This window comes from Rhinolophus sinicus, linkage group LG02 (assembly GCF_036562045.2).
Source record: "Rhinolophus sinicus isolate RSC01 linkage group LG02, ASM3656204v1, whole genome shotgun sequence".
In the NCBI taxonomy this organism is placed as follows: domain Eukaryota; kingdom Metazoa; phylum Chordata; class Mammalia; order Chiroptera; family Rhinolophidae; genus Rhinolophus; species Rhinolophus sinicus.
This window is the reverse complement of record NC_133752.1, coordinates 194,998,195-195,018,352: the sequence shown is the minus strand read 5'-3', so window position 1 is coordinate 195,018,352 and position 20,158 is coordinate 194,998,195. Positions and strand designations below refer to the sequence as shown.

Sequence of the window (20,158 nt, the reverse complement as noted above, 5' to 3'; positions counted from 1 at the left end):
CACACCTGCCTGGCTTCCCCGCTTCCCACCCACGTGTTGGGCTTTACCTGCCTCTCCCCCATTCTGCGTTCAGCTTACGGAATTTCTGGGCAGGCATCTAGCCCAGCTTTGATCTTTTTGGAGGGAGGCATGGACAGCGGAGGCCGGCCAGAGCTGGCTGTATATTTTCTCCTGTAATAGGGTATTAAGTAGACAACCCAGATGGGGATCTCGGGCCGGAGGGGGTGGGGTGCAGCCTGCTTTGTATCAGACTGAAATATGGCCCCATCTCTGCCAAACCTCAAAGGACGCTACCTTGGGGTTGGCTGGGAACCAGCTTTGATGTTCTCGCAGCCCTGGGACTGGGCAGACCTTCCCTGGCACTGTTGGCCTTGGCCCCAGCGAGACTGGAATGTGGTTTGCCAGGCCCCTCCTCACTTTCCTCTCCTACCCCCTTCCCTTTCTCCTTTTCCCCTCCTCCCTCACCCCTTTACCCTTCTCTCTTTCCTCCTCCTCCCCCTCTCCCCCTCATCCCCCTCCTCCTTACAATTCCCTCTCACCTCCCCTCCCCTCCCCTGCCCCCTCCACCCCCCTCCTCTTCCTCTTCCTCCTCCCTTTGGCCTGAGACTCTTCCAAGCTGTGCAGACCTCTCATCCACAGGCCAGCGAGTTCCGCGTTCTCCCTCACTGGGAGGCTTATCGTGGGGAGACGTGGTTAGAGGTGCGCCTTGGGACCAGGCAGCTTGGGATTGAATTTCAGTTCTAGTGCTTATCAGGCAAGTTACTTAAATTCTCTGTGTGTCCAGGTCCACATCTGGAAAATGGGGAGAAGGTAATAGCTGAAGCTTAAATGAGCACATCCTGCAAGGTGCTTGGATTTCTGCTGTGCACTGAGCAGTCGCTCTGTTTGCTAGCATTAACTGTTTCTGCAGGACCGAGGGCGAGGGGCTGGACCTCTGGACCTCTCTGAGCCTCCGTTTCTTTGTCTACAATAGTGTGAATAACACCCACCCCCCTGTTAGGTCCCTAGTGCAGAACTTGGCACATGGTGGTTTCTATGAATAATTCACCCTGGTGTTTACTAAACCCCTACTGTGTGCAGGGCTCCAGGCTGGGGTTGAGCCAAATGAGGCCCCAGTGCTGGAGGAGCTCCCAGTAAAGAAGTCATTCCAGAAAGACAGGGCGGGAGGGTGCAGTGTGCTCCTTGGCTTGAGTCTGATGGGAGGTGTCCTGGGTGAGCCCGGCTGGGGCAGGACCACAGGCAATGCCAGTTTCCTTCCTTCCTTTTTCCTTTCCTCCTCCTCGTCCCCACCCCCCACACGAGACATCAGGAATCCCACCAGTCAGAGACCTGGGAGCAGAGGGCTGCGCCTGGCTCTGCCCTCACTGGCTGGTGACCTTGGTAAAGCATCCTCTCTGTGGGAGCTCTTTGAGGACAGTGATGGGTTTCCTGAGCCCCACCTCCCCATACACCTGCCCCAGGGCTGGGCACCAGCGGAGAATGGGAGTGCCAGGTAGTTTTCCCCTCAGCTGTCCGTGACCAAGACTGGGAGAGAAGGCCACCCACTCTCTGGACCCTCTCCCTAGAGACCTTTGGCTTTGTCCCAGAGCAGCCACTCTCTGGGAGCGTCCCTTCCAAAAACACTGACTGTGGTCTCCACCAGCCTCTGCCACTCTTCACTGCTCTGGCCTCAGTTTCCTCATTTGGAGAATGGGCTCATAATGCTTTATAGTGTTGGTATCAGTAGCATCAAGGTTCCTGCTCAGTGAGGGGTACCTCCCAGCTACCCCAGGATGGCCCCTTTCCCGGCTGCGCCTCTCATGCCAGCTCCGGGGCTGGGCTCAGCATCAAGCTAGGTCCATTGCAGGCTTCTCTTTGGGTCCCCCAACAGCTCTTCTCCCAGGGTGCTTCCTCTGGGGGTGGTGGCTCAGGTTGAGGGACTTGTCTGAGGTCATCCAGCGGTAGTTGGGAGCCCTGGGCCCAGACTTTGGGCCTGTCCACCGGAGTCTTGGTCACACCAGCTCATGTGGCTGCCCAGCCTAGGGGCTCTGCATACTAGAAAGTTCTTCCTTGGCTGGAACTGAAGTCTGTCTGAGGGAACAGCTTTGCTCATGTGCTGGGGCTCTGCAGATATAAAGGAAGTGTCTCCCTCACGACAGCCCTGGAGAGCCAAGGCTTGTCGCCAGGTCCCACTCCACAAGCATCCGTGCTTCTCTCCGTCACCCCTCCCCCCCATTGCCCTCCGGATAAAGTCAAGCGCTGTCACCTTCACATGCCTCCTGCCCACACCTCGGCCTGCTGAACCACTGTTCCTACTGAACTCCCCCCCACACCCCTCGCCTCTTATCTCTGGGTACAGTCCTGTTCCTCTGCTGCCCTCTGTGGCTCCTGCCCTCACCTTGCAGGTGAGTCCGCTGCCCCGCCCAGGCCAGGCCCCAATCACAGCCTCTCACCTTGTGGCTTGTGTGTTCACATTTGCTCCCCCACCACCGGAGGGCAGGCACCTCCTCTGCCTGGGGCCTGGTACAGAGTAAGTGCTCAGCAAATACTTGTCGTGTGAACAAATGAAGGAGCGAAGGCGTCCAGAGCAGCATTTCCAGCCGCACTCCTGAGGCCCCCACAGCAAAGATGTGAGCCAACCTCTCTCCTGTTCAGACACCTCTAGGGCTCCCCAGTGCCCCTCAGATAGACCGCCCGAGCTTCTGAATCTGGTTTTTGGGGTTCCACACATCCACCTCCCACCCACTTCTCCTGTATCCATCAGCAGTCATTTACTCCTACCCCCAATTGAACATAGATGCTGGGCGCTCTGCCCAGAATTCTCTGTCTTCTGCCTTGGTGCCATCCTTTGGGGAGCGCCCCATAGAAGCAGCTGCTCCCTCCTTGGAAATCCTACCTCTGTCCCCTGTCCTGACCTTATTTGTGGGTGGGGCCAAGGCAGGTCTGGTAGGAGCGGGCAGCAGAAAGAATGTTGAGTGAATGACTAACTTCTGAGGCTGGGCCTCCGGGCAGAGGACTTGGAGGATGGGTCAGGATGGCATTAAGAATTGGGCAGGGAGAGCGGGCGGAGCAAAGGCGGAGAGGCAGGAGTGGGTCAGTTCAGGAAGAGGAGGTGGGCTGAGTGGTGGGCGCACTGGCCTGGGCTGGACCTCGTAGGGTTCTGAAACCCTCCCCTTTCACTACCCCTTCCTCCATCAGTCACAGCCCTGTCTGCCCCTTGGGCTCTGGGACCCTCAGGCTGGCCTGACCCCCGAGGTTCCAGCCTGGGAGTCCTGACATCCCCAAGTTCTAGCCCTCATCCTGGGTGTCCACTGTGTGACCTTGAACAAGTACCTTCTTTTCTGGGCCTCAGTTTCCCCACCTGTGATACAAGTAGGTTGGAGCCCATCAGACCAAGGTCCTGGACCCAAATCAGGACATGCTCCACTTGGTCCATGTGTATTTTTTTTTTTCTTTCACTTGAGCCAGTATTAAAAAGCGGAAGCTTTCACATAAAAATCCAGATTTCTGGCTTCTCTTGGTAAGGGGCTGGCCCTGCCACAAGCCTCCCACCAGCTAGCTGCTGGGAGTAGCTGGACAGTCCCCACGTTGGCCACCTGCCCAGCGGCTGACCAGAGAGGCCCCTTCTGCCCTGACACTCTCCTTGGAGGGAAAGGTTTCCAAGCCTGCCTTGAGATAAAGCTCTCCGATTGCACCCCCCACCCCCCAATATTCCAGGCAATCTGCCTCGATTTAAAATTCCTTCAGCAGCCCCAGGCCCAGCGGCTTTTCCCAGCGAAGGAACGAGGCCATGGCACGTGACTGTGCTCTGCGGCTGGGAGGCTGGGAAGGCTTTGATGTTGCGCAGGTTTCAGGGCGCCCCTCCCCCCTCCCCTCCTCCTCCATTCTCTGCCCCCTCCCCTCCCCTTCCCTTCATTCTCTCCTTTCCTCCCCCTGCCCCTTTCATTTTTCCCTCCTACCCCTTTCTCTTTTCTCCCATCCTCCTCCCCTTCTCCCCTCCTCCCCCATCTCTCCTCTCCCCATCTCTCCTCCCCCTCCTCTCCCTGCCCCTCCATTTCCTCCTCTTGTGCTGTTCTCTCGTCCTCCTCCTTCAAGTATTTGCTGATTGCCCTGCATTCCTGATATTACATACCTGGCCTGGTGACAGGCCTGGCCAGGTCACCCCAGGAGGTTGAAATTTTGGGGAGGGGGCTGCCATGGGGGAAGAGGAGCAGAGGGCTGGAGAGAAAGGGAAGAGTTGTTACTGGTGACCAGTGGGGGTTGTGTCCACTGTGGACAAAGTCTTACCGTGTTCCTGGGTGACCTGCCACTGCCAGCATGTTTTATTCATGAGGCCTTGTGGCCAAGGCTGCCTAGTTCAAGGCTGTAGCCTTTTTGTCCTGGGGGTAAACTGAGGCCTAGGGCATTGGAGGTTCACTGGCAGGAAGGAGGGGTAGGGGAGCGTAGACTGGGAGGGAGATTTGTGGGGGAGATAAGGAATGTAGGAGTGGGCAGTGCAGAGAGCAGAGGCTGGCTTGTGAGGGGGGCTGGGGAAGGACCCCTCAGGCCCCACGCCTGGCAGGGTCCCCGCTCTTTTGCCTGCCCCCCATTAGGGGAGGGAGGTGATCCCACTGAATAAATGTTCCCTTGGATCCTGAGCTGGTGGCCCGGGGGGCCCTTGCCCTTTTTCCACCACCCTCTCCTGTCCCTCCCAAGCCTTCAAAAGGCTGAACCTCTTCCAGCTTCCGTTGCCCCCAACCCCCAGAGGGCAGGTCCTGGGTGTGGAACCCTTGGTGTCTGAGATTCAGTGCTCAGTGCACTGGTCCATCTTTACTGAAGCTGAGAATACTACATCAGCGGTGGCCTCCTCTGTGCCAGGGGGCTGGCGGGTTCTGGCCTGGCCTGAGGAGGGTGCTCTGTGCTGTCGGGGAGGGGCACCCGCTGGCCAGCCCCCAGGCGCTGGCCTGTCCCTGCTCTACTTTCTGTGGTTAAATTTGTCCTCCTGGCAGGCGTGTCCATGAAAGGCAGGTGGGGAGATGGAAGCAATTAGGGCAAAACTGTAATTGTGCCAGCCAGCCAGTAGGCCCACTGTGTGCCGAGCCCCTTTGCAGGGGCAGTGAGGTGTCATCTGTCCTCCATCACTGCTCAGGTGAGGAGCCCAGACTCGGAGAGCCACACAGCAGGGCTGGAGCTCAGACCCTCCTCTGCCACCCCTCCCCCTCCCCTGGGTCAGGGTACCTTTTGCTGCCTGGGTGTCTGGGCAAGACGGCACAGGGTGGACTTCAGTGATGCCAATGGAGCTTTGCCAGCCATCCCTCCCATTGTGGAGTCAGCAGGAGCGCCTGCTCCTGGCACCTGCCCAGATTCCCTCCTCAAAGCCTCAGTGCCGCTCAGGAAATGGGGACGATGGCAATACTTTCTCTCCCACAGGCTTGTTTTAAATTGAATGAGAATAGAAATGTTAAAAACAAACAAACAAACAAAACAAAAACAAAACTCCAGCACTTTGTACAAAGGTGAGAAGCTGGGCTGTGTGGTCGCCCCTGCACCCCAGTGTCCCAGCCGTGAACCTGGCACATGTTCACCAGTGCCTGTTCTGGGAGACCTTGAACCAGAAACGGTGGCCCCTGCCTGATGGTCCCAGCTGGTGGGGGGACAGGGACCCTGAGTCTTTCCCTGGACCCAGAGGCAAGAGAGATCCTCACCAGATGACCCTGCACACATTCGTCTGAACTCCTTGGCCCATGCATGACTGGCCTTTTTCCCCTGCGTTTACCTTGTGTAGGTGCGGGGAGAGTCAATTACAAAGGGGCAGCTGCAGGGGCAGCCTCAAGGGGCTTTCATGGTTGGCCCTAGGAACTGCTCCTCCTCAGTGCCTGTCCCCTCTGGCCCAGCTGTGCCCGTGGAGGGTGCTCAGGAGGTTGTGGGGGTGAGGAAAGCTGGTAGAGGCTCTGATGAGATGGGCCTTCTCCTCCTGGGGCCATTTCTGCAGTTCGATGAATATGACCAACTCTTAGCCATATTTAGGAACATGTCCCCGGCCCAGGCTTATTTTTCTGTCTTTAGCCTCTGGTCAGCTCTACAGTGTGATACTCTGATAGTGCCCATTTTACAGATGGATGACTTCCTTGCCTGAGGCCACCCAGCTGGGCCATCCATTGTGGGCAACTAGGCCTGCCTAAACCAGTGGAGTGGAGATATGGGACACAGGTTCTGGAACCAGAGTTCAAAATCTGAGTTCTTCTCCAGCTTGCTGTGTGGTTCTGGGTGAGTTGCTGCACCTCTCTGAGCTCCGTTGCCACATCTGTAGAGGGAGGATAATAATCGCATCTCACTTTGGGAGGAGTCAGTGCAGTAGCATATAAAACACCTGGCATGGACCAAGTGCTTGCTAAATGTCAGCTGGAGTTGTTGCTGCTTTTATTATTATTTGACTTGAAAACTCCCCCTGCTCCACGGCTGCTCCCACAGTAATGAAAAGCTGAGCTGAATAAGTGAGGATGCGCCCTTCTGGGTCCCCACCCAGCGAGATTACGGCCCTGAGCCTTACTTGGGGCTGGATTCACAGGGCCCCTTTGACTATGGTGGCAGTGAGAAGCTTGGCCCTGTCCCAGTGGCCTGGCCAGGGCCCCGTTCTGGGGCAGGGGTCTCGGCCCTGCCTGGCCTGCCTCCCAGCTGACAGCTCAGGCACTGTGAGTTGGCTGCCAGCCAAGCTGCCTCCTCTCCCGGCTGGCTGGCATCCCGGGCCTGATGCCAGGGGGCCGGCTGGTGGGCAGCAGCTCGAACGCTGCAGGGCTGTGATCCCAGCCAGGAGTCTCCAGGCAAGGCTGGATGTCCAGCCGCCCCCCACAGCCCTTGGGAGCCAGGCACAGCTGCACAGGCTCTCAGCACCGCCCCCCCAAGTTGGCATCTCCGCAGATCTGGCAAGAGAAGAGCAGATTTGCAGAAGCAGCAGCGAAAAGAGCATGGCTGGGGCAGTGAGTCCACAGAATAGCACTGAACCTCCCACAGCCTCTCTTTCCTCATCTAGAAAATGGAGCCATTTATACGTTCATGGCATGTCTCTCAGTCAGACATTTCATCAGTGCTCGTTGAGTGCTCACGTGTCCAGGGCCTGTGCTGGGGGCAAAGGATGCAGCATGCAGTTAGCTGAGGCCTGCTGGTGGGGGGAGGAGGGGCTGATGGTGGTGGTGATGTTGCTAGGCAACACCAAGCACTCACCAGGCACTGTTCTGAGTCCCCTGCAAATAGGGGACTTGCCCACTTTTTATAAGATGAGGAAACAGATTCAGAGAAGTTCATACAGCTAATAGGTGGCTAAGGCAGGATTTGAACCCCAGCAGACTGGTTTCAAGAGTCCACAACTCAGTGTTGTCTAGGGTCTGAGTGTGGAGGGCGGCCTATACTTTGTGGGGGAGCCAGTCACTCTGCCTGAGATACGGGAAAGCTGCCTGGGGGAGGGGACGGATGTGTGAGCTGGAGCTGAAGGCTGCACAGCGTTTCTGCGGGCACCTGCTCTGTGCCTTTGCCAGAGAAGGCTGCAGTTGGGGGTTTAAGGAAGGCTTCTCTGAGGAGGTGCCATTGGGGCTGTGACCTGACGGACACAAACCAGTTGTGTAGAAATGTAAGGGAAGAGTGTTCCAGGGAGAGGGAACAGCCAGGGCAAAGGTCCTGAGGCAGGAACAGGTTTGGCAAGTTGGAGGGAGCAGAAGGAAGGCACCTGGTTCAGAAAGTGTGGAGTGGGTGAGGCCAATGAGAGCAGGACTAGCTCACGGAGGGTAGGGAGGAGTCTGGGCTTGTTCTGGGGCAGAGGCAGCCATGCATGTCACTTCAGGTGTTACTGTCTTTTCCTTCAGTCCAGGAGGAAGCGCCGGGCAAGGATGAGGAGTCTTGGCTAGGGTACTAGGCTGTGTCACCCCCTCTCTTGGGATGCCTTCCCCTCCCCTGTCATCTCCGTCAGTGGCAGTGGGGGCTCATCACGGGCGCCTCGGAGCCCCGTTGCCCCTTGCTGGAGGTGTCTCAGGCAGGCCCCAGCCGGGCTGCTCCTGCCTTTAGGTCTCCCGAGGCAGCCTCCATCTGGCCAGCACATTTCAGTGTTTAGAAACCATTGCACACCATTAGGCCTTTGCCCGAGGGTCCTCACTGTGTCCTCAGACCCTCCATTGAACCACGTCCCTGGTTTGAATTTCCTGCAGCAGGCAGCCAGGCACCCTTCCTGACACCACATATAACCGGACAATCCAGGCTTGCTGTGTGACCACAGCACACCACTGCCCTCCTCTGAGCCTCATTTCCTCATCTGAAGGGTAGGGACATCAGCTTCCACCTTGTGATTGGCTGTGAGGCTTAAATGAGATAACCTCCTTCAAGACCCTGCCGGGAGCCTAGCCTGGCCTCCATCAGTGGCCGCTGTTGCCAAAATGAATCCTAAATCCTTGTGACCGCCAGGACCAGCACCCTGGACAGCAGCGGCCTGGCCCTGCCCTCTCCCTGAGCTGGAAGGGATGCCGTTTCCCTGCCTCAGCCTTGGGGACCTCCGTCAACTTCCCCTGGCCTCCCTCCTGCTCCCGGAGTCTTTAGTCTTCGGCACAGTCTGGTAATTAAAAACCTTCAAGGGGGACTTTATTGAGTTAGCATTAGTTATTTTGTCAGGCTGGGAGAGCAAGAGAATTATCTGTCCTTTGGGAGAGGGGGCTGGGGTGGGGGTGTGGGTTGAGATTGGCAGGTGCCTGCCAGCATTTGTGCTGCGTTACTGCACCGCACTGCAGGTGTGGCACTGCAGGTGTGGCAGGTGAGACTCTGGCCAGCAGTGACTCCCCACCAGGAGGCCTGTCCTGCAGGATGTTTCCACTTCCTAGCTTTCCGGGCTTTCAATCTAGAGCTCGTTGGTCTGATCAGCCTCCTGGCTTTTGAAGCAAAACCCTGCCAGGGCCCAAGATGGCTGCAGGCTCAGGGAGGCAGGGGATGGGGGCTCTTTTCTTTCTGATCTGAGGTTTGGAGTTCGGGGCCTGACTACCCTGGGGCTGGCACTGGCCAGTGGGCTGATTCAGGGTGCCTAGGCTTCCTTCCTGCCCACTCCTCCCTGTAGCCCAAAAGCACCCACTTACAGAGTCAGGCAAGGCACACCTGGGACTCGGAGCCCTGTGACCTTGGACAAGCCTCCTCACCTGCCTGCCCTCAGATTCTCACCTGTGAAATTAGAACAGTAGTCCCTCCTTCTCCGGCTGTAACGAGCAATAAAGGAGGTAAATGAATTCCCTTGTCCAGGAGAGGACCGATTTTTGTTTGCTCGGATCTCTAAATGCCCAGCCCTAGGGAAGGAGCCAACACCCCTTCTGTTTGTCACTCCCTTTGAGACAACTTGTTCCTCGAATCCTCACAATGACCTTGAGAGATGGGTATGGCCAGTTGGTGTTTGGGATGAGCAGACTGAGGCTTGGAGCAGGAAAGTAGTTTGCTCAGTCTCAGCCAGGAGTGGGGAGGCTGGGCCCAGACCTGATTCTTTTCCCTGCTGGAGGAGCCAGGAGCCAACCCTTGAAACTGTTGAATCTTGATGGGGGTTGGTGTGCCCAGGAAGGATGCTTGTCAACCTCCTCCAGGGCCTTGGGCCTGACCGGGAGACCTCCTGCTTCATCCAGGCTTCATGCCCTGCCTCCTGCCTTTCTCCAGAGCCGAGTCTAGGGAAAGCCCATAGGCCCAACTCCCTGGTCCATCTGCCCAACCTGAGACCCAGGCCCTGCCACTCCTGGTGGGCAGTACTGAGTGGGAGGGGATGTGCGGGATCTGGAGCCCAAGGGCACACCAAACGTGCCTCTGTCACACCTGTCATTCAGTAGGACTTCCCTGGGATTGGGCCTGCAGTGGGACTGGACTACAGGCATAGCTACCCTGGAGGCGGAGGACAGAGGTGCAAAGGAGGGGAGGGGCTGGCCTGGAATGGGCCCAGGGGGAAGGGAGGCTGAGAGTCAAACCTGGACCCCATCTCCCTCAAAGTCATAGGGCCCTGTGTCTCATATGTGACACTTTGCAGCTCACACAGTCCTTCTTGTCCTCTAGGTTGCTGCCAGACATACCCTCCTCCAGGAAGCTTTCTGGGATTTCCCCAGGCTCATTTGCCGCCCACTCTCCTGGGTTCCTACGGCCTACCTTGGTTGGCTGACACACTGGGATGTTACCTTCTTGAGGGCAGGGTTGGGCTCTGGCTTGTTTCAGAGTATCTGCTGGGATCCAGCTGAGTCTTAGCTCTGCCATGGAACTGGTGCTTGGGGAATGTAAGCACAAAAGGAGAGCAAGAAGCGCTCCTTGACTGTATCCTGACCCCTGTGTGAATGTTCCCCTATGTGCGTGTTCTGATCGGGAGTGAGCAGCTTGGCCTGGGGGGCAAGACACTGAACACCCAGGCCCAGATCTGGGAGCCATAAAATGCTGCCTCCTGCTGCCTATGGGCCCTGGGTGAGCTTTCTCCTGTGAGACTGTAGGCAGAGAGCCCAGCATGTAGGAGGCTCATGAGTATTTGTTTTTGTCTCTAGACCTCAGTTTCCTAATTTGAGAAATGGGTGCGAAACCCCGTGGTTTTCTAATGCTTGTGAGACTTACGTGAGGGGTAGTGTGTGAAAGGTACCTGGCACCTGCCCAGGTCAGATACCTCAGGTCTATGGGGGCCCTTAGGCTGGACAGGTGCCAGTTGCTGTCGGAGAGGCCAGGGTCTTGAACTACCTCTCTCACCTCTGTGGTTTGAACTGTGATTCTTTTCATCTGTCTGTGCCGGAAAGGAACTGGGTTGAAGCCCAAACCCTCAGGCAGCCCCTTTGGCTCACTTAGTAGGCTAGGGCCACCTTTTTGGGTATTCTTAGCTCTACCTCCCAGTCAGAGCACTGGACCAAGAGGGAGGAAACCCAGGTTCACCCCAGGGGACACCCATCCTCAGTGTCCCACGGTGGCCTGGGCCAGCCTGAACAGCTGAGGTAGGGACTCGCGCAGCGTGCTGGATCCACTCCAGGCCCGGGGCTCCTGTTTGCTCGCACTGGCCCTGGCCTGCCCACTACATTGTCCACTGCCAGCCACACCCATCCTGTTCTCCATGATTCCCCACCTGGAGGCCACCTTCCCTGCACCTTTCACAAAAGCTGGTCTCTGCCTGATCTCTCCACTCTGGTCCAGACTCCACTGGAGGGATCCCCTCTCCTCGGTCCCCTTTCTCCTCAGTGACTGCCTCCTCTGGGAAGCCCTCCCTAACCTCCGAGGTCATGGGGAGGGCCCCTTCCCCTGGGGCTGAGGCTGGACTGTGGTTATTGGTTTACCTATCTTTTTCCCCACCAGACTGTGAGCTCCTTGAGCAACCGTCTACATTTCTAGAACCCTGGGCCTGGCACACAGTAGGTGCTCAACAAATGTTTTGCTTGTTGGACAGAACATGAGAGCAGGAAGGACTTGAAAAATCATTTCAGAGAAGAGGAGATGGAGTCCCAAAGAGGAGCGGGCCTAGGTTTGAATTCTGACAGCCTGGAGACTGTGCTTCAGTTTCTGGCTTGTTAAAACTGCTTCCCTAGTTGTGCTGAGTTTGAACCAAGGCAAGAGGGGTCACTTTGCAAAGCCCCTGAAGTTGTGACTCTTCCCAGTGCTGTTCTAGGGGCCTCAGAAGCAGGGTGGGCAGGACGCTGACGTCTACCTTGAATTGCCGGCTGGCTGTTAGCTCCCTGAGGACAGGCCAGTGTCTCGTTCCCAGACCAAGCAGCCTATGCTTCAGCCAGAGCTAGAAGCCATGCCCCCAGCACCCCTGCCCCCACCTGCCCTGGGCTCCCCTTACCAATGACCACACTGTGGGAGAGGGTCCCCTAATTGTGTTAAGCAAGGATTTCGGAGTTCCGGCAGCAAAGGCCTGCCTCTCCCATGCCCGGACCAGGCCCACGGCATAGCCTGGTCTTCCTGTACCTGAGTCCTCTTTGCTGCCCACGTTTTTATATTTTGAGCAGATGAAAGGTTTTCATTCCTTTTTGTGTGCTTTTTTTTTTTTGGTTGGGATTAGCTGGTCCCTAGCTGCCTATTTCCTCAAAGCTCTGTTGTGTTGAAAGGACATCAGAGGGCCTGTGCTGTGTGGCTTCTCAGGGGCCCTGAGCCTCCTGCAGGTCCTGGGGCAGGGGGGCTCCGGGTCAGAACTGGGAGGAGAGACTCAGTGAGTGGGGCGATTCTCACCGCAGGCATGAGCCACCTTCAGCCCTGCAGTGGCTCATATTAAAACGTCAGCTTTGCCTTGGGGCCGCTGCTTCCCGCCGCTGGGCAGCGGGGGTGGGGCGGGTGGGAGGAAGGGAGGGTGCCTGCCTGGGTTCTGCCTCCTGCTGGCCGCCTGTGCCCATGCTGGGGCCCCTGGCCCTCAATCCCCAAGCAGCAGCCTGCGGTGTAGGGGGCGCATGCGTGCGGCGGAGCGAGCCGGCTGTGGAGAATTAATATTCCTGGAACATCGCCCCGGCCGCCTGCACACGCCGAGGAGAATATTACGGCGATTAGCGGTGGGAGTTCGGCCTGCACGCAATATCTGGATGGAGAATTCGGTGTGATTAATCTGGCGCTAAGTAGCAGCCTCCGGGGTCCGCGGGGCTTCGGCATGTTTGGAATGGGAAAAAAGCTCGGGAGCGCAGCGATTCTTTGGGGGGCTCTTTGGGGGTCTGCCAGGGCGGCAGCTGTGCCCGGGGCAGGCTGCAGGCCCCTGATGGCTCCCAGGCGCGCAGATCACCCCGTTTGTGGCCGTTGGCGGACTGCCAGTAGATAAAAGTGTGTTTGGTTTAGAATCTCAGCCTACCCAGCACCCCCACCCCCGCCCCCCAACCCCAAGCCTTTATCTCTCTTTAGCCTCCCATGTTCAGTGTCACAAACCCATGTTCACATTGTGACTTCACTGCACTTCCTGCCACCTTTCTAGGCCTCGTTTTGCTCATCTGTACAATGGGATGCGTGATTTCTGTCCTGCCACCTCAGGAAAGAATAACTACCATTATTCCCATTTTATGGAGGAGGAAACTGAGGCTGTGAGCATTTGCACAGTCAGTGGAACCATGCCATGCAGATGTTGGGAGGTTATTATTAATAATTCTACTGATAATCTGATTTCAGCCACCCAGTTCCTCCCGCTTTGTCTGGGCTCTTTGGGCCACAGCAGATGACATTTGGAACCTCCCAGAATATGTTGGGGGCGAGAATGGCAGGCAAAGAACACTGATTATCTTACAGATTTGAATCTATAGCTAGATCTGTAGAATGGCTGTAAAAATACCTCCCCTCCCTGAAGTGGATTCCTACTGTTTCCCCGAAAATAAGACCCAGCCGGACCATCAGCTCGAATGCGTCTTTTGGAGCAAAAATTAATATAAGACCCGGTCTTATATTATATTATATAAGACCCGGTCTTATATTATATTACATAAGACCCGGTCTTATAGTAAAATAAGACCGGGTCTTATATTAATTTTTGCTCCAAAAGACGCATTCGAGCTGATGGTCCGGCTGGGTCTTATTTTCGGGGAAACACGGTATTGCGAGATCTGCTGCTCTGAGGCTATTGATTAACTTCAGGTACTGCCAGAGGTGAGATGAAGGTGGTGGTGTCAGGGGAACATCTGCCTGGTCCTCTTTCCTGTCCTTGGCCCTAGCCTTGCAACCTTAGCAGATGGAAGCACCACATACCAGGGCTGGAAGGGAGCTTGCTGCTTTTATTCCCCGATGTCTTCACTTTAAGGAAGAGGAAATGGAGAATCAGAGAAGGAACAGGCCTGCCCAAGGCTGCACTGAAGTGGCAGTGTTGAGGGGGGATCACAGTCTTTGGAACTAGCCAGATTGTTGACCTTGGGCAAGCCTTCCTTTCTCTGTGCGTCAGTTTCCTCATCTGGGGAATGGAATAGTCATGCCAACCTTTTGGGGTAAAACAGTGTAGGAGGCCTGGGACAGAGCAGGCGCTCTGCTATCAGCAGAAGGTCTGGGTCTTTTGGGAGCCCCCAGGGCTATCTGAAAGGGTGCCCAGCACACACGACTGGCCTGCCTCCTCTCTGCTCAGGGGGCCAGACTTGTTGCAAGCTCTTGTGGTGGCAGAACTCCACAGTTGTACTGTTTCACTCAATTGCTTCAAACCCCATGGACTAAACATTTCCAAATCCGATTTGCAGGATTTTTTTTTTTTTTTTTCTGTCAGTGAGGCCTCAGACTTCCATGCAACTCACCATTCTGCCCAGAAATTGATAACTGGATCAATCGTCTTCACTCCCCCTTTCCTAAGCAAGTGACATAATGGCCTTTGAAAGGGGGTTGGTTTGTGGTTTCCCAGCAGTAGATCGGTCTCTGGTCTTGAGCAGCTAAATTTGAAACCGGGCTTTTCAGGAGGGTGGTTTTTAGTGAGCTCTGAAACAGCGGGCACAGTGCAAGGCAGCAGGGGTCACGGAGAGGTGGGCAGGGCTCCGTGGGGTTGTCTGTGCACTCACTGCTTATCCTCGGTGCGTGGAACAGCAGGAGCTCAAACGAGCACTGCTTGAATGAAGGCATGCATGCTGGGTTGGATAGATGGGTGCATGCATGCATGATGGGATGGATGCCTGCTATGATGAGAAGCAATAGGGTGTGTTGGTTAAAAGCCCAGAAGACTCTGAGGCTAGACAGCCTGGGGTTGAATCCTGGCTCTGCTTATTAGCGGTGTGACTTTGAGCACCTCACTTCATTTCTCTGGGCCTCAGTTTGCTCATCTGTAAAATGGGGGGAATGGTAGTCCCTCACCAGAAGGTAGTAGTGGGCTCAAATGAGTTCATCTTCCTAAAAAGCTAAGCTGGGGGACAGAAAAGGGGGGCACAGTAAGCCCTACATTAAGTATCATTATCTGTTGTTATTATTAAAAGAATTCGGACCAAGGGGTTACAACGCTAAGTTTAGGCCTTAGCTCTGCCACTCACTTACCATATGACCTTGGACAAGTCCCTTCCTTTCTCTGGGCCTCAGTTTCCAGATCTCTAGAATGGTTGGGCCAGATGATTCCAGCTTCCCTCCCATGTCGGTGGTTCTGGTCTCTGGTCTCTGTGTTGTTGGCCTTCATCCCTGACAATAACATGTCCAGCACAGAGTCTTGGTGCTCATGGAGGCTTCCAGCTCAATCACCATGCTACCAAAAACCTGTGCTGCCAAATGGAGGTGGCTGGGCGCCCTCCACCCAAGTGTGCCTGTGAGTTGCTGCTTTGGAAGTGTGCTTTGCCTTTGGGGTGCTCCAACTCTTCTGCCCATGCATTCGTTCCTTCCTCTCTTCCCCCCACCTTCCTGACCCAGCTGACACACCTCCTCCTCCAGGAAGCCTTCCCTGGTGCCTCTCCCTAACCGCCCTTCCTTCAAAGCCTCTTTTCTGCATCTGTTGCTCCTGGCTTGTGATCCCACCTCATCCGTGTCGGGATGTTTGTGAAAACTTATTGAATAACTGTGCATGTATGTCCATGGTTCGGGAACACTGAAGGGAACCCACATTTATTGCCTGTCTACTGAGTGCCTGGTCCTGTACTAGGCACTTTCATTTTCCCTGTCTGCAGTTGCCTACTAAAAAACTCAGCGAAGTCAGGAGTGTTACCCTGCTTCAAGAGTGGGAAACGGAGGCTCAGTGAGGTTACGGTTGGAACCCAGTCGGTTCCTCAGAAGCCCATGTCCTTCCCACAGTCCCACCACCTCTCTCAGACTTCCCTCTGTCCTCTGTGGCATCTTGCAGGCCCTGATCAGATAATGATGGCTGCTAACACGTATCTGGCTCCTGCTAAGAGTCTGAATTGCTCTAATCATTTTGCATCCCTTCTCTTATGTAATCTTACAATAACCTTATAAGGTAGGTTCTATTCTTTTCCCCGTTTTACAGGTGGAACATGAGGCTCAGAGAAGTTAAGTAACTTGCCCAAGATCACACAGGAAGGAAGTGGTGGAGCCAAGATTTAAAACCAGACAGCCTGATGTAGGTGCCTGCCAAAGTGAATTAAAATTCTCCAATCCACTGTTTGAACCAACCTTGCCTAGGTTACTTAGTGCATATTCCTTGAGTGCCCACTGTGTGCACGTGTGGCACCAGGGATGTAAAGACAAGACAAACCCACGTCCTTGGTTGATCTAGCAGCCCAGCTAGGGAGGCAGGCAGATGAAAGGTCAGGTACAGTTCTGGGGCGTCTGATGAAGGTCTGCACTGTGCTGAGACCCTCCTAAGGACACAGCTGTTATTATCCCCCTCTCCCATTCACAGAGGGGGAAACAGACTTAGAAGGGTCAAGAGGCTTGTCCAAGGTCACACAGTGAGCAAATTGGGGAGCCGGGATTTGAACCTGGCAGTCTGCTCAGAGCCCCCAGCCTTTTCCACCATTTCCTGCTGTGTGTCCAGACACTGCATAGGAGCTGTGATGGGAAAAAACATTCAAAGTGTTGTCTAACTTGGACTTGGGGTCAGGAAATACTTCTGAGAGGAAGTGATGCCTCCATTGAGCCCCTCAGGTAACCAGGGAAGAAGCGGTGGGGATGAGGATGGGGGTGAGAGGTTGTTCCAGGTAGAGGGAACAGCATGTACAAAGGCCTGGAGGCAAGAGAGAGCATGGTTTGTTTAGGGAACCAGATAAAGGTGTTTGTTCTGGGCTTCCTGGCTGGTGTTTGCAATGGCACACACATCTTTGTGAGTAGAGTCAGTTTACAAGGGTTTACTGCGTGCCTGGTGTGAATTCTGTACCATGTCAGGTCTTAGGTGGGGGAAGGATGGGTGCAAAGCATGGCGGGATTTCTGAGAACAGAGGTGGGAACATTAGCTCTGGGCTTTGGGGAGAGCCTGGGAGAAATGGAAGTACTTAACCAGTGGGGGACAGCCTGTATCCCATGCTATAACCCTGACATCCTGGACATGGGAAGGATGAAACGGGAAAACTGGAGCCTGGTGCTTAGTAGGTCCTCACCAAATGTCGGGGCCAGAAGCTCAGATGGTGTGCCAAGTTTGGGGCTGCCATTGGTCAGCAGCCTGGATGCCCGTGGTGCCAGGGAAGAGGGTGCTTGCCAGGGGTTGGCATACCCCTGAGGAGCTCTCAGCTGGGCTGGGGTCTCGAGCTGCAGGGAGCACAGCAGAGTGGGCTGTGTGGTCTCTTATCTGAGGGCAGAGGCTGGGACACCCGTGGTTTCCTCAGAGGAGGTGGGCATTGGACAGGGGACACCCCGCCAGGCTGGGGCTAGCCTGAGCAACTACGGAGTAGGAGACTCAGGCCGAGGGCATTGCAGGACCAAGGATCTGGCCCTGGTCCCTCTTTTGTCCCATCGTGTCTTGGGCCTCAGTTTCCCCATCTTGGTAGGGGGCTTTGGTACCTACCTCTCAGGAGTGCCATGGAGTAAGAGGTGGAGTCTGAGTGCCCAGTGCTCAGCCCGTCAGAACCAGCACTGCTAGCTGTGCACGGAGGGACAGGCCTCCTGCTGCTGATGCCCCCCCGCCGCCACCGCCAAGGGACTTGGGGTGATTGGGGCTGCTCCTCCCTGCCTGCCCCGACTGAAGCCCACCTTTGCAGAGGGTGGTCTGGGCTGTTATCAGACCCAAGGCCTCATTCCAGCAGCTGGTGAGGCTTCAAAAGGCCCTGAAGCTGCCGTGCTGGCCCTGACCAGCCTTTCCCACCCTCTCATGCCCCTGCCTCAAATCCTGGCTCATTTTCCTGCTGAGCAGCCTGAGAGAGGCCCTTCCCTTTCTGAACCTCGCCAGGTCTTTGTGACTACCGCCTGAGCTGCTGGGGACAAGCCCCAGGCACACAGTAGGCGCTCTGTGAAGGTCCCACTGGTCTTTACCCCATGGGCTCCAAGAACAGCAGTGACTGTGATTCTTGCCTGTGGTGGGCGGTCACCCCTTTTAAGCCATTCACTCTGGGGCCAATTATAAATAGACACATAATCACCCCTATCTATACGTAGAGATAAAACATATCCTTCCGAGAGGAGCCGCCCGCCCCTCCCCGCCCCCCCCCACACACTGGCACGCGCTCTCCAGAGGGATCGGTGCTCCCCTCCCTCCTCCATCCATCCCCTCCTCCCTGCTGCTCCTCCATCTCCACCCTGCAGAGGTGAGATCCGGCAGAGGCCGTGATGTCAGAGGCTCAGCTGATGTCACCGCCCCGGCCCTGTGACTTCACTTGCCGGCTTGGGCAGGAGGAGCCGCGAGGAGGCTGAGACAAGAAACTGCCCCCCTTTCCTTTTCCTTCTCCTTTTTCCCTTTCCCTCTTCCCCAGCCTCACTCTGGAGTTGTTTTCCTTCCCTGGTTGCGGTCTGTCGGAGGGGTCCAGGGCAAGTGCCAGGAAGGATGCTGCTGCAAAGGTAACGCGGCGTGCGCAGCGCCTCTCCCTCCGGTCATGAAAGTTTGCTCTGGTGTGTGAGGCGTGCCCGCTGGGCGCCCCGCCGCGCCACGCTGCCAGCCCAGGCTGTGGGGGGGGGCCGGGAGGCGGGGGCGGCAGGGCTGGGGCAGGGTGGGCAGGGGGCTCCCTGGTGGCCTTCACTGCCTTGTCCCCATCAAAGGCCGCAGCTGCTCAAGTGGCGGCTGCAGCTTTGAAACTGCCATAAAGAGCGATGAAGGGAGGGGAGCACGAGGGCTGTTCAGAGCAGTGCCCGTGAGGATGGCCGGGAGAGGAGGGGTGACGGGCTGCTCTGGGAGTCCCGCAGCAACAGGGGCGTGAAGGGCAGGGCCCCCGATCAGAGTCCCAGCGGCCGACTCACGATCACTGCCCTCTGTCCCCTTCAATCCAGCCAGTGTCCGTGGCTGGGACCCCAGCAGTGAGGGTGCAGAGGCGTTGGGGGAGGCGGAGACTGGCTACCCCCCCCTCCATGATTTCCAGGCATATTCTTCCACCTCTAGCAGGCCATTTGTCAGCAGCGATTTGGGACAAAGGAGGGGGCAGTGGGTGGTCTGCTGCAAGTTGGGCGATGGGCAAAGAGCGTGCAGCCAGAGAGAAACGCCAACAATTAAGAGGCAGATCCAGGGCTTTGCTCATTCAGGCTGTCGAGGGAGCCGTCATTTTGTGTTAGCTTGTGTGTGTCTGAGGTGGGAGGAGGAAGAGAGGGGAGAATGACAGGAGAAGGATTATGACATTGTGTTGTCTCTGTTTGTGGTAAATGCAAATTTGGCACCAGCAGCTTCCCAGGAAAAGCAGCAGCAAGTAACCCAGGCCAAGGCCTTGGCCCAAACCCGCCAAGGGAGTCTGTGTGGGGCGGTTTGGGTTTTTTTTCCTCCCTTTTTTCTGTCTGGCGTGTGCTGCTTCCATTTATTTTTACAGTGAAGTGCTGAAGATAGACAGGCCAGCATGGCGGGGAGGAGCTGGTCCTGCCTCCTCCCTGGCATGCCAGCCCCCTCCTCACTCTGTGGGAGGCCCAGGCCACTTGCCTGACCTCCAGCCACTGTCCCATCTCGGCTGCCTCCCTGCTAGGTCTCTGTCCCCAGCCAGGGTCACAGTTCCTGCATTCCCCTGGCCTGGATGACCTGAGGTCTCAGAAGGCTACTTCTGTCCACAGCTGCTTCCCAGGGGTGAGCAGGGACAGAGCGCCCCGGACTGTGGCTGAGATGCGGCTTCAGAGACCCAAGGCCAGGGCTGGGCATGCCCCTGGCTGCAGTGTTGGCCTGGCCTGCCCAGGAGGCTGGCAAAGGGTTCTGCCGCCAGGCTGGTGTTGGCAAAGTGTCCCAGGACCTTGACTCCTGTGACAGGCCCATGAGGGCCGGGAGCCCGAGCCTGACCTGGGCCAGGAAACGACCGCGGCCCAAGGCTCTGGGCTGCAACAGGGCTCAGGCAGGTGCAATGGCCTGCACCCAGGTAGTCGGTCTTTGGAGCAGGTCTGCAGGACGCACAGGGTAGGGCCTTGCCAGGGCCAGGCCATACAGCTCAGGCCCTAGCAGGGATGGTGAGTTCTGAGCTAAGAAGCCAAGGCAGGAGCCCGCCCGTGGAGGGTCAGGGGATGGCTGTGGCCAGCTGGGTCCAGCCCATTACACACTGGGCCTCATGCTGTGGCCCTCGCTCTCATCTTCCTTGTCTAGAAGCTGGTTCTTCACCTTGACCTCACTGCCTCTTTTGCTAGATCAAGTCCTTCCCGACTCAGTTTACCTCCTCCAGGAAGCCCACCCTGCCCTTCACCTGGATAAGCTGGGGCCTGCACCATTCCCACCCCCATCCCCCCTCTTATAGCACTGACCACACTGTGGTCACTT

At 56.5% G+C, this 20,158-nt stretch overlaps 1 protein-coding gene across 3 annotated transcripts in view; it reads left to right on the top strand.

The window, feature by feature from the left end:
• The window catches only part of TCF20 (transcription factor 20), a 161,329-nt gene that overhangs the window by 36,573 nt on the left and 104,598 nt on the right, over window positions 1-20,158 (top strand). Inside the window, exon 1 of one of the 3 annotated variants that reach the window (XM_019715431.2) lies at window positions 18,082-18,282. The exons of the other annotated variants lie outside the window; for them this stretch is intronic. The gene's annotated coding sequence lies outside the window, so the exon portion shown is untranslated. Of the gene's footprint in view, window positions 1-18,081; window positions 18,283-20,158 lie in introns of those variants that run through there. 3 annotated transcript variants of the gene reach the window in all.